Consider the following 16948-nt stretch of genomic DNA (forward strand, 5'->3'; position numbering starts at 1 on the left):
CTTCTTCACTGCTTTTAGGCTTCCTCCGTTCCTGAGAGCCTGTTCAATTCTATCCATATTATAGTTCCTTATGTCCGCTGTCTTACGCTTGTTGATTAACTTAGAAAGTTCTGCCAACTCTATTCTATCTGTAGGGTTAGAGGCTTTCATACATTGGCGTTTCTTGATTAGATCTTTCGTCTCTATGCGATAGCTTACTGGTTTCCTGTTTAACGGCGTTACCACCGACTTCTATTGCGCACTCCTTAATGATGCCCATAAGATTGTCGTTCATTGCTTCTACACTATGGTCCTCTTCCTGGGTTAAAGCCGAATACCTGTTCTGTAGCTTGATCCGGAATTCCTCTAGTTTAACTCTTACCGCTAACTCATTGATTGGCTTCTTATGTACCAGTTTCTTCCGTTCCCTCCTCAAGTCAAGGCTAATTCGAGTTCTTACCATCCTATGGTCGCTGCAGCGCACCTTGCCGAGCAAGTCTACATCTTGTATGATGCCACGGTTCGCGCAGAGTATGAAGTCGATTTCATTTCTAGTCTCACCATTCGGCCTCCTCCACGTCCACTTTCGGCTAACCCGCTTGCGGAAAAAGGTATTCATTATCCGCATATTATTCTGTTCTGCAAACTCTACTAATAACTCTCCTCTGCTATTCCTAGAGCCTATGCCATATTCCCCCACTGACTTGTCTCCGGCCTGCTTCTTGCCTACCCTGGCATTGAAATCGCCCATAAGTATACTGTATTTTGTTTTGACTTTACCCATCGCCGATTCCACGTCTTCATAGAAGCTTTCGACTTCCTGGTCATCATGACTGGATGTAGGGGCGTAGACCTGTACAACCTTCATTTTGTACCTCTTATTAAGTTTCACAACAAGACATGCCACCCTCTCGTTAATGCTATAGAATTCCTGTATGTTACCAGCTATGTTCTTAATAATCAGGAATCCGACTCCTAGTTCTCGTCTCTCTGCTAAGCCCCGGTAGCACAGGACGTGCCCGCTTTTTAGCACTGTATGTGCTTCTTTTGGCCTCCTAACTTCACTGAGCCCTATTATATCCCATTTACTACCCTCTAATTCCTCCAATAGCACTGCTAGACTCGCCTTACTAGATAACGTTCTAGCGTTAAACGTTGCCAGGTTCATATTCCAATGGCGGCCTGTCCGGAGCCAGGGATTCTTAGCACCCTCTGCAGCGTCGCAGGTCCGACCGCCGCCGTGGTCAGTTGCTTCGCAGCCGCTGGAGACTGAGGGCCGGAGTTTGATTGTTGGGTTCATGTAGGAGGTTGTGGCCAAGTACTGCACCAGGGGGGAAAATCCTGCTCTGGAGAGAGAGTGCGTTACCGGTTCTGGTCACCGGGATCAGGCCGCACTCCAGGCCTGTTATTCACTAATACTGCTGAATGTACTATGAGATGGCAAATATCAGCGTGCGACAAAGATAAAAACACGCGCTATTCTTGGCTATCAGCTTTTGCTTATAGCCAACCGGCCGCAACATTACGTTTCATTGCTTAGCCGCGTCAGCTCAAGCGGCACAGATAAATATCATTATGTTCGTATGACTGCTAACCACCTATCGTAGAAATATCTTCTCACGTCCGCAACTGCGACGGCTGTTTGTTTTGTGAATCGCCTGACGCTTACTTTATGCACAGGCACCGGAAGTTCACACCTGTGCTACATACCATTACATATGAGCATTTAGCTAGCATTTAGTCGACTACAGCGCTCGTCTCTGCAGCGGCGCGCATCGCAAGCTTGCGGATCTTCCATGCGGTTTTAGCTTTGTGAATACTCTTTTTACAGCGAAGCTGTGCATGGTTCTGGAAAAAATTGCGTGCGTCTATCGAGCCGTGTAGATCGAGAATTTCTGCCCATATGTGGCTTGATCCCGAAGATAGTGCAACATCGAGCCGACCCGCGGTGGAGGTGAAGCAGGCTTTAAGCACCCCGCCATCTCACAAAAATAAGTTTAATATCTCAGGTCCAAATACAGCCCGTATCGGATATTAAGCTGACAAGAACAGGTACTACACTTTGACCTGCGTCGGCCATGTCTACGTTCGCGTCGCCCTCTCTTTGTCGGCGTTCGAAGCGCTTGCGTATCTCCTTTCCTTTCCTTCCGCTTTCACGTGGTGGCGGTCCCGTGTGCTGCCCACCAGGACCGCGAAGTGAAATGAAATGCGAACCGTCCATGTGGCTTCAATCCCACAAACTTGAAATGTTTCACCGGAGTAGCGGCCAGGTTTCAGAAGGGGTTTGTGGGCAAGTATTTTGTCTGGCCTGTGTTGTGTATGACCACTTGTGGTTTTCGAGTGACCTCACAACCATTACTGCACTCCAGGACGTCGACCAACGCACGATACTCTTGGCTACGGTGAAGCAGTGTGTGCCCTTGGAGTGCGGTGAGGTGCGTGTCTGTTGTACGTGCCGGGATACGTTAGCAAAAAAGGCGTCGTGCTGCGTTTTGCAACAATACATGGGTATGTATACCCGTTAAAAAAATACGTTTGTGCGAGTTGGTAAGCCATATTTAAACAGAACAGCGCGTATTTTGACAGAGACAAGGAGGGAGACACGACACGGACGAGCGCTGACTTGCAACTGAAGCTTATTGCTTGGAACGAAGAATATATAGCGATTTCGTCCAAAGAACTGGCATTCTTAGCAGGGGTGATATGATGATTGCAGTTATCTCCCTTGTTCAGTGCGGCATGTATGATTGACTGTGAATCTATGAATGTTTTTTTCTTTTTTGTTCTCCTGTCGTATGGACCTGTTATACATTCTTCGTTCCAAGTACTAAACTTAAGTTGCAAATCAGCGCTCGTCCCTGTCGTGTCTCCCTCCTTGTACCTGTCAAAATACGCGCTGTTCTGTTTAATATGCATACCTCCCGGTGCCTCATCATTTTCCGGGGCTCAACATCGTGGAGGAGCGACTAACCGCGACTCGCCTTCCATTTATGGGCACACGGCATTTGACTCCCGGCAATGGACGGTTCGCCATTAAAGGGCCCACATACACAGCTTCGCTGGTCATCCACCTTCACAGAGTGGAATGGCACTGATTTTTTGTAAGATTTTCCCTGCGTAAGAATTGTCGTAATTTAGCTTACTGAATTCAGCCTCAGTTCAATAAACAACTTACAATAATACTGTGATGTATCACGTAACAGCAGATCATGTGTATTTATTACCTAAAAGTATTTGTTTATGTGTTCATAGTGCAGGGTTGACAAAATATTCTAGTTTGTTTGTATTGCCCACGAATAATTCTATATTTTCAGAATTTAAATAATTTGCATTTACAAATTTGTACATGTATTTTTAATACCATTTTTCCCATTGATAACTTCGAAGGATCCTTTTCTAGTTATTGCTCATACTTCACAACAGATGTTGTATTCACTTTCGTCTGTAAGCTCTGTAGAGCACTGCATAACTCAACCGTTTGTCACTGTCAATATGCAATAGAACCTATCTGTACTCTCAGTGGTGACATCTGACGTTGATGAACCTGCACTGCATATTTGTAAAATCTCCTATCAATCAGATTGTACATTTTTGACTTACAAATTTTAAAGAAATTCGGGACTTTGGGTGCCTGAACAATTATTTAATTACGAGATTCACTATAGTGGGGTCTTCCGGATTAATTCTGACTTGCTGCTTTTTTAACGTGCACCCAATGTACAGTTAACGAGAGTTTTCTTTGTCATTTTTAATATTATTTTTTGTTTGCATTTCACCACAATCCGATCGTGGCCGCTTGCTTGTAGAAAGTAGCGCGATGGCCACTGGGATTACATTCGAGATGTAACGTTATCGAAGCTAATTAAACGAAGCGTCGCCCGTTGTTAGTAGCAGAGAAACGAAGCGAGATGATATCAGGTTAAAATAAAGGAAGTGTTAAAAAAGTTTTGCTGGAGTGGAGATACCGTCTCAAAGGTGAAGCCGAACCGCCCCCATCTTACCATAGGTGAGAATTAACGTTAGCGAATAGCGGGGAATATACAAAGAGCTTTCTTCTTACTCCGTGCTATTTGGGGTGCATAATTTAGGCGTACAGATCTCGTTCGACGTCTTTCTTTCTTTCACTGGCTTCTGAAAGAAGCCTAAACGTTTTTTTTTTTCTTCACATTTGATGGCACATCACGATATCAATACGCAGCCAAAGGTAACATTTTAGGCAATAACTTCGTGCTTTTATCTTCAAATACCCCTGGCATTTGCAATAACTGACCAAAAGGACGTGAGCTTCGAGAAGTTTCAGCTGTCGTCGCCCTCTTTCAGAGTAGAAGTATAGGCAAACTCAAGCTTCACCTGTTCTGGTAAGAACATACAGGGACTGCCCCTCCAGCTTATTTTAAATGCATAAGCTTTTCTCTGGTCACCCACCGAGAACCCTGTCCGTCCCTCCCTGCTTCGCGTAGGACGATCGCTTTCAAGATAGAACCAGCCAGCTGTGGAAGACGGCGACGGCGTCTCTCTGACCACGTGACGTGTACAAGAAGGCACGCGTCAGAACTGTGTAGTAGCCGTCGCTTCGAATCGGAACGTCATCAGCGCACCTGGCCCCGCCACCTTCAGCAGTTTGCTGGCCTCATCAGTTCACGTTGCGCCACTTCCGCAGCCCTTCGTGTCACCGCAGCGCTGTCGCATTTACCGTAACGTCGCCAAGACGACCGCAGCCGCTCAGTGAGGAAGAACGGAAACTCAGGAATGCAGAGTATCAGCGTGAATACAGATTGCGCCAGAAACAAATGATCGACGCAGCGCAGAGCGGAGAACTAAAGCAACACGCTGCCGAACGCAACAAACAAAAGGAACGACGCCGTGCTGACGCCGCCCGATACTAAGGATCCAGGGAAACCTGCACACATTTCCTTAATTTCCTGCATCTCACTCGTCATTTCGCCCCACGTCCACATCCGCTGTGGGCTTTCTGTAACACGAGTGAACATTGCTTCTACTCGCCTCTTCTATGTCCTCTCGTGCAGGTCTCGCTTATCAGCTCGGTGTTGAAACCGCGCTTCTCCGTTTCACTATTCTTTCACGGTCGTTCTCGGAATTCTACCAAACACCATCGCATGGCCACTCAATACCACGTCGTTACACCGAAATGTCTAAACATCATTCACATTACTCCTTAGAGATTCTACGTACATTTTTTTAAAACCTACTTGTTTTAAATGGATATGTGGAATTGTCCAATATGTACAGCTATCCTACAACAGCAGCTGAACCTGGGTTGGAAGCACCTGTGCTCGTGTCGATTGACTTCGCGGTGCACGAGGAAAGAACGCGCCTGATTCGCAGCGGGCGCTCGTGCAAGATTTTCGTTCCCTTCCAGCGTTTTCTTTTTTCTGCGTGCGCGCGTTCGCGCTCTTACTTTTGTTTGAAGAAAGAGGAAGTTGCAGACACCATCAAAACTAGTCTTTGAGCATCTGCATAAAGCGGAGCCCGACTTCTCGTTTTCTCGTGGCCTACGGGAACGCTCATACATAACTATGTTGCGGTCCTGCGTTAAGAGACCTTCTGAACAGCCCTTGGCTGTTTCGGATGGGATCGTTCTCTCTCTATTGTGCGAGTGGCAGTCTGGCCCCGTATTATCCATCGGGACCACTGCCACGATTTTTTGAGAGATGGCTCCGACGACGCGGCCCCGACGCTGCGCTGTGGGTAGTCCCGGCATTGCACTCTCGCCGGGACGAAAGGCCCTCCGTAAGGAATGCCAAAAACAGACCGACCAGCACAGTCCGCCTGCCTGGCTGTGTCAGGCATCGCGTGACTTCAAGGCGTCCGCACTTCGGACGAGTCTATCATCGCCTGTTGCCACCAACCTGGGTGCGCGTCCCTTTCTGCATCTTCAATGTCGCAGGGCTGCATTGTGGCTTGTGGTTTGTGGTTGCATCGCATCAATAAACAATGATAAATACGCACTGTCGGGAGGATCTCGCAGCGAATATGCGAGAAAAGGCGAGAGTAGCCTTTAAACGGTAGTAATAAAGTAATCACTTTAGAATGAAACGTTTATGCGTTACAATAATCACTGCCGCCGGACATGAAAGAAGCGAGTTAGTGACGGTGGCACCAGATGCGTAGAGGAAATAAAAAAGGCGGGTAGTTGGTGCAATGGCGACAGGTACAGTGTACTTTACAGGCATGTAGTTGGGAAGAAAAAGACTTGCAATTGCTTCATGCCAGTCACACCATTTACTAGCTTGGTATAACTGCAGTTGGTGCAGCAAAACAGTTTATTTTTAGCATATAACAATGTTTCTATGTCCTATAACATATATATAGGACCCACTCTGGATTATGTCAGTTCTGGCGCGATATATGACTTGTAGGCTATAAACACCGTATCTGGCGGTGCTATCTGTGTTTGTAATTGGTAGCTGCGACCCATTAGTAATAGTGATTACCTTGTTTGCTCAGTAATATATCCAACTCTACTTTCACGCCAACTGCAGTTATACCAAGGTAGTATATAGTGTGACCAGCAAGTAGTAATTACAAGAATTCTTTTTTTAGCTTTTAGGTCATGAATAAGATCTCTGTAATGTAGACTGTACCTGGTGCCATTGTGCGAACTACCCGCCTTCTTTGTTTGCTCTACGCGTATAGTGCCACCGTCACCTACCCGCTTGGTGTTTAAAAGAACAATAATGAAAAAGAAATGCCTTGAGCTCCCAATCTGCGTAGTTGGTTATGATCTAGCGCATCCTTTACTGCAGGCAGGTAATCTTGGTAGAGAACCAATGTACTGCTTATAGGTTGCATGCGGTGTAAGATATGCAATCGTTTATATCTTTATGTGTGTTTGTTGGCCGAGGTAATTAGGGTCATTAGGTGAACTAGCAGAGGCGATGTATAACAGAAAGTTTGGTGACCAGTGTATCAGCGTTCCGTCATTGTCTCTTCACGAGAGTGAGATTAGTTTCCTGGCTGATAGGATACGATTAGGTTTGGTTTCTATCTCATGGCACCTCACCTGCGTATGTTCTTGTTCAGATACCTGAGGCTATATCAGTGACGCATCGGGAAAATAAAAATTGGTTGCGATTGTGCGCCTCTCCGTTGTCTTTTATTCTGTTGTCCGTGTCCTGTCTTTTGCGCCTAAAACCGCTTCTAAAAGAACCTTTTGATTTTTACTTACAGATTTTGCGCTATGACATGACTCGAAGCAAGCTAAAAATGTCAATACACATAAGGAATTTTCACTCAGAACTCTAATTCCTAGATAGAAAGCTAACATAGGCGGCAGAATGTCCCAACAAACTAAATTTTCTAGCCATTTTCCAGTCTCTGAAAGACAAAGTTATCTGACACTTCATACCTACAGCATTTAGTTGCTCAAGCTTTGTTCTGTGGGCTCCTACAACCATCGGCGGCACAAAACATGGTATAAAGGAGTTATTTATAACTGCGTCAATCTCACAGAAGCGGTACATCAAATCTGAGCTAACAATTACGCTTGCGCACGATTTCGTCGTCAGTGTTCTTAAGCTGAATAAATTAGATAAGTCTTGTTTCTTCATTTCCGTCTAGGCAGCAGACGTGGACAAAGTAAACTGTGAACAACAGGTGCAGCCTAACTAATACGAACATCACGCCCGCCATTACAAGTACATCATAGGTGGAACAAGGACTAGTTACCATCTTGAAGAATGAACCGAACGACACTGCTCTTATATGTCACTCAGGTTTGGGCACAAACTTGGTGCCCCTACAGCAGTCTTGTGCCCGTGGAAAACGGGTATCTGCTAAACAACTTCGTAAAAGACTTGCGCCCACCTGTTGCCCTTGAGAACTGTGAAACTTGGCAGAACTTCAAATCCTGGTTTTTGGAACACCGCAGAGCCGCTCATATTATGCCTGCATTTAGCCATCTTCGTCCAGTGTCTCTTTGGCTTGCTTTCCTGTGTCTTCCTTTTCTCGGCGCCCTACTATCTTCTGTCTTATCTCTCCCATCTTCGCAATTGGCACGATAGCTTCAGCAGGTCATCCGCGAGCCGACCAGCAGTATCGGTCAGCAAGCGGCTAGGGGCAGCGCATACGTAAGGGTGAAGGACGCACGCTGCAAGTGATTTGCCGCGCCGTGACTGACTTAGGATTCACGTAAATAGGAGACAAGTGTGCTTTCCAGTCCGCTCAACTTCTTTCTTCAAACTCGTGACAAACACATCGACTTCACTTCATCCCACTCCATCTTAGGATACCTGGCAGTCGCTGGGAGCGCGCGTGTGTTTAGGAGACCTATGAAGCTATGAATGAAGAAGTTTTAATGAAGAGCCATGAAATTCTAGAATGTCTAGAAGAGCTGTGAAATTGACGTGAGTTATATAGTGACGCTGACGCGGATCTCGCAAATGCTGCGTCAAGGGGCAATGGCTTTAATTTGTTATTTCTATTGCTTTTATATTGCTACTAGTCATCGGAGGGAGGTGGGGAGGGCCTCGTCTCGGTTTCGTGTGAACCCTGGGTTCCGTCCTCGCAGGTGTAGAACGTGCGCTCTCAAACGCTGGAAGATACGTACCACGTCAAACGTGTGGAATGTTGAGTCAGCTCAGCGGCAGTGCGCTGTTTTGGAGTGCATGTGGGTACGAGGGAATCGCACTCTGACAGAGAAACTTGTAAGCAGGATTGCGCCATCGCCAAGTTACTCACGCTCGGCAATCATCCGAGACTTAACTACTTCCTCTATGTAACACCATTGTTCCGCTGCTATTGGCCGCATGGTAGAGTGAGTTAGGAGAAGGTAATGAGATCTGCTAAAAGACGAAGTGTTTCTTAGCGTGTTACCATCAGTTTTCCGTATCAGGTATATTTATGGCCTCATTCGTGGGCCGATCGCGTGTGCGGCGTTGAGATGTGGGCCGATATGTGTTACTGAGCTGAGACCACTGATCGCTGCGATGTTTATAGTATAAAATATATGTATATAAAGCGAATAGAGGGGGCTAACCGAGGAGCCCTATTTTCATTAATCATATCATAAGAAGCGGACAAACAATGACACCATGGACAACATAGGGGAAATTACTTGTACCAATTAATCGAATTAAAGAAATGATAAATTAATGGAAATGAAAGTGGATGAAAAAACAACTTGCCACAGGTGGGGAACGATCCACTTCGCATTACGCGTGTAATGCTCTGCCTGTTGTTTGCTTATATACATATATATAAGACATATATGTTCAGATAGTAGATTTACTTTGGCATATAAGACCCGGAAATTACGTAAAATTTATTAACACGTCATCATACGTCAAGGATGTAGACCAATCTAGAAGCTACGAATTTTAACAAAATGTAAGAATCCGATGTTCCTTCTACTCTCCTGGCGCGGGAGCAGACGTGATAAAGTGCCGTGCGCAGTGACTCCGCCCCTATCTCAACCCCAATTCGCTCAGGAAGACTTCGTTTTTCATCGACTTCAACCGGAGGTTTATTCACTTTACGTTTTTTTTTGTTTTTAATTTGAGGCTTCTTCGTTCGATACCGCTAAATTTAATAGTAATTTTTTATTCAATTGAATATAAAAGAAAGAGATGTAGTCACCCTATAATAGTGACGGCTACTTCTTTCCTCATAACAGGAACACTACAAGAGAATATATATGCAGTAAGGAAAAGAAAACATCCGGCGCCTAAAATCCAAAGCACACAGTCCTATACACACACACGCACACACATCTATATAAAAGCCGGAGGCAAGTCACACCACACGGAGTTCGTACACATACGCGTTTGCGGAGTCACGGACGCACACAAAAATCCGCGATGCCGTCTGCTATGAGCAGGCAAACAGATGAAGAATGCACATTGATGATGCGGTAACCCATCAACATGACAAGCAAGTTATTTCCTTCAGTGCGCATGTGCGCACTCTTTCTGCCACAACTGCGTGCAAACATTACCGATGCCTCAGGCGAAAGAACCAGTAAGTTGGCCCGATACGCGCGAAAGGTGGTCGCGCTTGCATATCGACTATGCGGGACCAATCAAAGGGATAATGATTCTGGTAGTCGTCGATTCACACACAAAGTGGATTGAGGCGGTTCCCATGTCGCAGGCTAACGCTCACAGTACCATTAATGCCCTCAGGACGATATTTAGCCGTTTGGGTATACCGCGCACGGTCGTGTCAGACAACGGGACGCCATTCACAGCATGGGAGTTCGAGCAGTTTATGAAGCGACACGGAATAGTACATATTCGGGCACCCCCCTATCACCCCCAGAGTAATGGCCTAGCCGAGCGAGCCGTGCGCACAGTCAAAGAAGGCTTGAAGAAGATAGGAGGCAGTTGCATCATAACGTCGTTGGCCCGGCTGTTGTGCATTTATCGAAACGCAACACACCAAGGAGGCCCTTCTCCTTCAGAGATGCTATTAGGTTACTGGTTGCGCACAAGACTGCACATGTCTTTTCCTTCCAGAGCCTGCCCTGCTAAAGCTGTGAATGACTCAAGCTGGAACTTTGCACCGGGAGACTATGTGTACGTGCGAAATTACGGCGTTGGCGATAAGTGGGCCCCAGGCACTGTGGAAACTACTTCCGGCGCTCGCCTCCTGGATGTTAAGACTGCGGACGGGTTTGTGCGCCGCCACTTGGATCAAGTTTGTAAGCGGACCACAGATGAGACCCCAGCAGCCGTCGACCTGTCGAGGCTTCCTACAGCGGGTTCCCCGGTATTAAAGGAACCAAGGACCTCTGAAACACCTGAGAGAATATCAGAAGCGCAACCTCAGGAGCTACGTCGCTCCACACGATCAAAGAAACCTGTCGTGCGTTTTGGTTACTAAGGGTGAAGAAATGCGGTAACCCATGAACATGACAAGCAAGTTATTTCCTTCAGTGCGCATGTGCGCACTCTTTCTGCCACACCTTCCCTCTCCCCTTATCTTTTCTTTATATTTCCGAGCGTGAATAAACCCGGTGTTCTTCGGCTGGAACGACTGTCTCGTTCACTACGGGAGGGGCCTTGCCTCCGCCCGTCAACCAGCGTAACAGATAAAATAGTGCACGGAAAAAGATATGACAGTGAAAAGTGAGCTGCAGCACACAACACAAGAAGGTATAACTAATGGTCTAGAGGCGTTTATAAATACAAATAATAGAGACAACTTATACTTGCGCTGTGTTACTATCCAGTGCGCCATCTAGTACTCGTTAAGGATTCCTGTGTCTACGGAAAAAAAATCGAGTGCGTTCAATGCTTCTCGCTGTGTGATTTTCAATGGCCAAGGGTTCAGAAATCTTGTCAGTAAGAACGTTCGGTGAATATCGGTGCAGTGTTCCTCTTTTTGTAGCTGCGTCATGTGTCTGGGGCATTCGAGGAGCCTATGGCGAACATCCTTAACGTCGTTGCCATAGGAACAAGCCGGGAATGAAGCCCGTTTTGTGGGGTGTAAAAAGTGCTCTGTGAATGCTATACCAAGGCGTAGTCGATGAACTAGTGTCGCGGTGCTTTTCGAAAGTTCTACATCTAGCTGGTATTTGAGCATGGGGTCCACTTCGTAAAAGATCGATTCCTTTGCTATTCTCATTAAACTGGGTTAACACACACAGTTACTTCTTTAGTACTTCAGTATGCGGCATATATATACATCGTTGACAAGGGAATCACTTGAATTTCTGCGTCATTAATGGGCCAATTTTGACATCGAGTCTGCTGATTTGTAGCCTGATATATGCCAACCCTATGTCTCGGGACCCACTGCAATTACCACTTCACGTTTTCTTTTATCAGCCTGTGTTAAACGGTTTAGTACTGCGCACGTGATTCGCGCACGTCGCTTGTTGTCTTCAATGTTTTAAAGACGTTCTAACGGCGATAAGGAGTCCGTGCAAATTACCTTCTTTATGTATGTCTCAAATAGTTTGAGCAAATATGTAGCTTGGAGATTTGACACTAATTCGGCTAGTGTTGGTGACGACGTGTGTCCTAACAGACAAGCGTACTATATTTGTAAGGCTGGACAACATAAGCTGCCGTCGCACTTTCTTTGGGGATTAGTAGATAAAGAAAGAGTTGAATTAGAACACCTTCTAGGCAAACAACTATCGAAAAGAAAACCAGAGATAATTAAGAAAGAGGAAACAAGAGAATTATTGGATCAGTTAGCTAGAAATGTAAACGGAAGCATTTTACAGACATAAAAGAACACTTATTAGTTTTTTTTAGAAATATGATACAAAATATACACTTTAAACACAACATTAGGTAAACGCAATTCTTCACTTTTGCTCAAGTCGAGGACAGAATGTGCATTGTGGAGGGAGGATAGTATTGAGGTAGCGGCTGTGCGGATACGGCTCGGCTTCCGAACTCTTTCTGTTGCATCCGTGTACGTGTCTCCGCGGAAGAAGGTAGCAATGGCTTTGTTTCTGCAGCAGCTTTGTGACCGTTTCCCAGCGCCCCGAATTATCTGCGGTGACTTCAACGCCCATCACTCTATCTGGGGTGACAGGAACACAGTTTCTCGACAGTTTGGACCTGTGCGTGGCCAATCATGGAAGTCCCACTTTCTTCCGGCCTCCAGCCTCAGCCACATCGATAGACCTAACCTTGCATTCACCTGACGTCCGTGTGAAGTGGTCAACTGCACCCGACCACATGGGAAGCGATCACTATCCAATTTTAGTGTTTACTGCAGACTTCCGTATGCGCGGCTCTAAAATTAGCCATGTTATTAATTGGGAGAAATGGAGGGAGCAACTCGCATGTGTTTCTGGTGATGTGATAGACAAAATGATTTCTGGTAAGATGGCTGCGACCACGGCGGTCAAGTTGCCTAATCATTTTCCGACTCCAGATTTAAAACTCAGGAACCTTTGCGCAGCGCGCAGAATGGCGGAGCGACAACAGATGCGGAAGAAGGACGACAGATCCTTGAAGACGACCTTCAATAGGCTTACCTCTGCCATTCGACGCCATACGAACAAGCTCTGTAGGTCGCAGTGGGCGTCCTTCTGCGCTAGCTAGACTGTTTTCTCACCGATGACGAGAATTTGGCGAGTCATTGGCAGTCTTAAATTATGGGGTTTTACGTGCCAAAACCACTTTCTGATTATGAGGCACGCCGTAGTGGGGGACTCCGGAAATATTGACCACCTGGGGTTCTTTAACGTGCACCTAAATCTAAGTACACGGGTGTTTTCGCATTTCTCCCCCATCGAAATGCAGCCGCCGTGGCCGGGATTCGATCCCGCGACCTCGTGCTCAGCAGCCTAACACCATAGCCACTGAGCAACCACGGCGGGTCATTGGCAGTCTTGCTGGTGATTCTCGTCCTAGTAAGCTTTTCGAAGCGCTTGCACTGCGCAGGCAGAAACCTATCGCGTGCTTGGCAGAGGAATTTGCAGATGCATTTGTACTTGCAAGTTCAGGTATTCATCCCTGCGCTCTGCCTGCAACATCTACGTATGTTATGGACACCCCGTTCACACTTCGACAGCTACAGACAGCACTCAGCAGCCTGCGGCATCGATGTGCACCAGGTCCTGACGGCATTACCAACCAGATGATGCAGAACCTACCGCTAGAACACCGGAAGGTGCTCCTAAGCTATCTCAATCGAGTGTGGGAGACTGGCGACGTTCCTCTTTCATGGAAGGTGGCTTGTGTTGTCCTTCTGCTGAAGCCCGGCAAAGAAATGAGACTTGGCCTCGTATCGTCCTGTATCACTGACGTCGTGTGTGGCTAAGATCATGGAGAAGCTGGCAAGTAAGCGTTTATCTTAGTGGCTCGAAGACAGAAGGGATCTGCCAACATGCATGAGTGGATTCCGCACAGGTTTAAGCGCGCAAGATAGCATCTCGGACTTGATAAGCCACATTGCACATCATAGAGCTTTTGGCCTTTCAACACTAGCTATTTTCCTAGACGTATCGAAGGCTTATGATAGCGTCCTTCACAGCTCTATACTAGATAGTTTGCAGGCCATGGGAATACAGGGCTATCTTCTGCGATTCATTCACTCATTTATCAGTGATCGTAAAATTCAAGTGCGGTTAGGAAATACCATAATCACCGAAAGGGCGGTATCGTGAGGTGTACCTCAGCGAAGTGTTCTTTCCCCAACGCTCTTTAATGTTGTAATGGCTGGTCTTCACGCTGAAATGCAAAAACATTGCAGGCATGTCCATACGTCGATATATGCGGACGACATTTGTCTTTGGTTATCCGGATATCAACACAATCATTTAGCTCTGATAGCTCGACAGGCATTGCTTTCAGTTCAAAATTACCTTCAAGGTTTTGGGTTGACCCTCTCGGTGGAAAAATCTGGCTTCATCATGTTTCCAGATAGAGGAAGACGGTATGAGCGGCTGAAGATAGACCTTGGTCAATCTTGATTTCGTCCATTGAAGCACAAGCGCTTTTTGGGCGTCATTATTGACTACCGTCTACAGTGGCGACGAGCTGTGGACTCGATTGTGACATCACTATCTTCGCGTCTCAATGTGATCCGTAGAGTTGCAAGTGAGCAATGAGGAAATCGCCCTTCTTCAATGGTCAGGCTGCACGATGCACTGGTGACGAGTCGAATAATGTACCAGCTCCCTTTAATTTCCCCCTCACTATCACAGCTGGAACGACTTGAGATTATGCACAGAAAGGGCCTAAGGAGGGCGCTTGGCGTTCCGCAGACTGCTCCTATGAATGCAGTACTTTCTGAGTCTCTATCGAGACCTCTTATCCTATAGTCGCTTCACAAAGGTTATTGATGCAAATTGGCCCCCTAAAACAGACGGTAGCCGGGCGAGCCTTTGTACAGCGCCTTTGAACGAGATCTGAGTCCCGAGCGTACTTGGCCCCTAATACTCTTGGTTACCTGGGTCTTGACGCTAGAGGTCGAACTAAGAGGTTGAAACCACTTTGGTCATTCGCGAGCCTCGATTGTTCGTTGAAAATTCCTCACGTTCACGCTAAGCGGAGTTCTCCTTTGGCGGCAACACGTTCGCTCGTACTGGAACATCTCGAGACTGAATATGCACGTCATCTTCAAATTTTTACTGATGGCTCTGTGGACAAGGTCAGAGGATCTAGTGCAGCTGCTTTTCACATTCCCTCTTTGAAGTATGATTGGTCTGTTCGCTTCACTGCAGTCGTGTCCTCCACAACGGCCGAAAGCGTAGCCATTGAGGCAGCTGTAAATAAGCTACGGTTTTGTACCCATCAACCTGTTGTCATTCTTACAGATTCAAGATCTGCCCTTCAAAGGTTAGAGCACGGGTACCCTAGTGATGTCTTATGTCTTAGCTCTCTACGCTCGGTGCACAATCTCCATATCAAAGGCTTCTCCATACGTTTCCAGTGGGTGCCTTCGCACATAGGTATCATAGGCAACGAGATGCCGAATTTATCGAGAAAAGTGCTTCAAGAGGACAAGCGACTCTTCAGAGAAGCGGTGTTGTGCCACTTCAGTTCTTTGTGGAGCTCACCTCACAAGCCATGTGTGACCAAGGGCCTCAAAAGAAACCAAGCCACCTTACTGCTCCGCATTCGCACGGGCTCAGCTCGTACCCCTGCGTGGATGTATAAGACTGGCCTGGCGTTATCTCCATTATGTTCAACGTGTGGTGTGTGCGGTGACATAGAACCTTACCTTATGTGCTGTACTCTGTATAACGCGGAAAGGAGTGTGTTATTCGGGTCCCTCAAGAAGACAGGAGTTCCTCACAGTTCTCTTCAGGACAGTGTTTTCCCGCGCGGGAACCGGTTCTGTAGGAAGGAGGTTTCTCGCCTTCTTTTAAATTACCTGCAGGACACGGATTTGGCCTCCACATGGTGACCTTAGGATTGACTATTTGTAATTGTGAGGTCTGTGTCTGATTTATTTGATTTATTTATTTTAAGTATCGCTACGGTGGAGCAATTACCGGCATCAACTGCAAGGCTAATCCCACCAGTAGCCTACAACCACTCAACTCAACTCAACTATCCCCTGCCACTCGACTGCGCATACACCTCTTCATCCATGCTGAAAAGCATTTGTATCTAATTAATTAAAAAAAATCTCTCAAAAATAGCAACAGTAAACCGACAGTAATTTCGAAAGTTGCTCCACGGTATTCTTTTATCTTATTTTAGCTCAAGTCAGGGTTATTTACGTAACACTAAATATTATCCATATGCTATACTTAATTTCAACCTACCACTATTTTCAAATAAAATTCAATTTTGCTTTATATTAAGCAGGAAAAGAACAGAGTCATGAAATAAGAAGACCTGGCCAAGAGCATCGAAGAAACACATCAAAAGCATGGCAAGCAGCAATGAAGAAAAAATTGTTAGTCAAGAGGAGTTTCAAGATTTATTGTTTGTATTTTGTCAAAAGTTATACCTTGTTATATTAATAAAAGCCCACAACCAGCCTGTTCCCTTGGCTGAGGTCGCTTATGGTGGCACAAACCCCTTCTCTCCTTTATTCTTCACCTGTACCTCCATCTAACCCATTCCCACACCCCAATACCCATACTTCTTTATTTCCCCTAATCTTTCCTTCTTCCATGTAAACTTTTTTTCGCTCTTAATTTGTTTTCTCTTTTTTCTTTCAAAAATACATATTTGGCACTCTGTCTTTTTCAGTTATTTTTAATTCAGCTTCCCGTTTCCACCTGCGATACATTAGTGGTCCAAGTCGAGGCATCTCTTATTTATGCCTCTCTCACCTTCTGTTAAGGGAACCGTCCGCGTAGCCGTGCATAAAGTCCGGATACTTGTCAAATAGCTGGTTTAATGCTAATTATTTCACTGCTAATGGGAAAACACCGCTTTTCTGTCTGAGACCTTCCATTGGCGTTTCTGCTTTCCGTGCCTGTGGAAGCCATGGTGGGTAGTAGAGGTCTGCGTGCCAAAAGACCGATCGTCGAAGTTGTGATTTACGGTCTTGAAACATGGCAGGTATCTGTGCACCCCGACGG

General features: G+C 46.2%; 1 pseudogene; it reads right to left on the reverse strand.

The window, feature by feature from the left end:
• Positions 1-1879: 1879 nt before the first annotated feature.
• Positions 1880-2059, reverse strand: LOC126548661 (U2 spliceosomal RNA; annotated as a pseudogene).
• Positions 2060-16948: the final 14889 nt, after the last annotated feature.

The sequence above is a fragment of the Dermacentor andersoni genome, chromosome 1, assembly GCF_023375885.2.
Source record: "Dermacentor andersoni chromosome 1, qqDerAnde1_hic_scaffold, whole genome shotgun sequence".
Classification (NCBI taxonomy): domain Eukaryota; kingdom Metazoa; phylum Arthropoda; class Arachnida; order Ixodida; family Ixodidae; genus Dermacentor; species Dermacentor andersoni.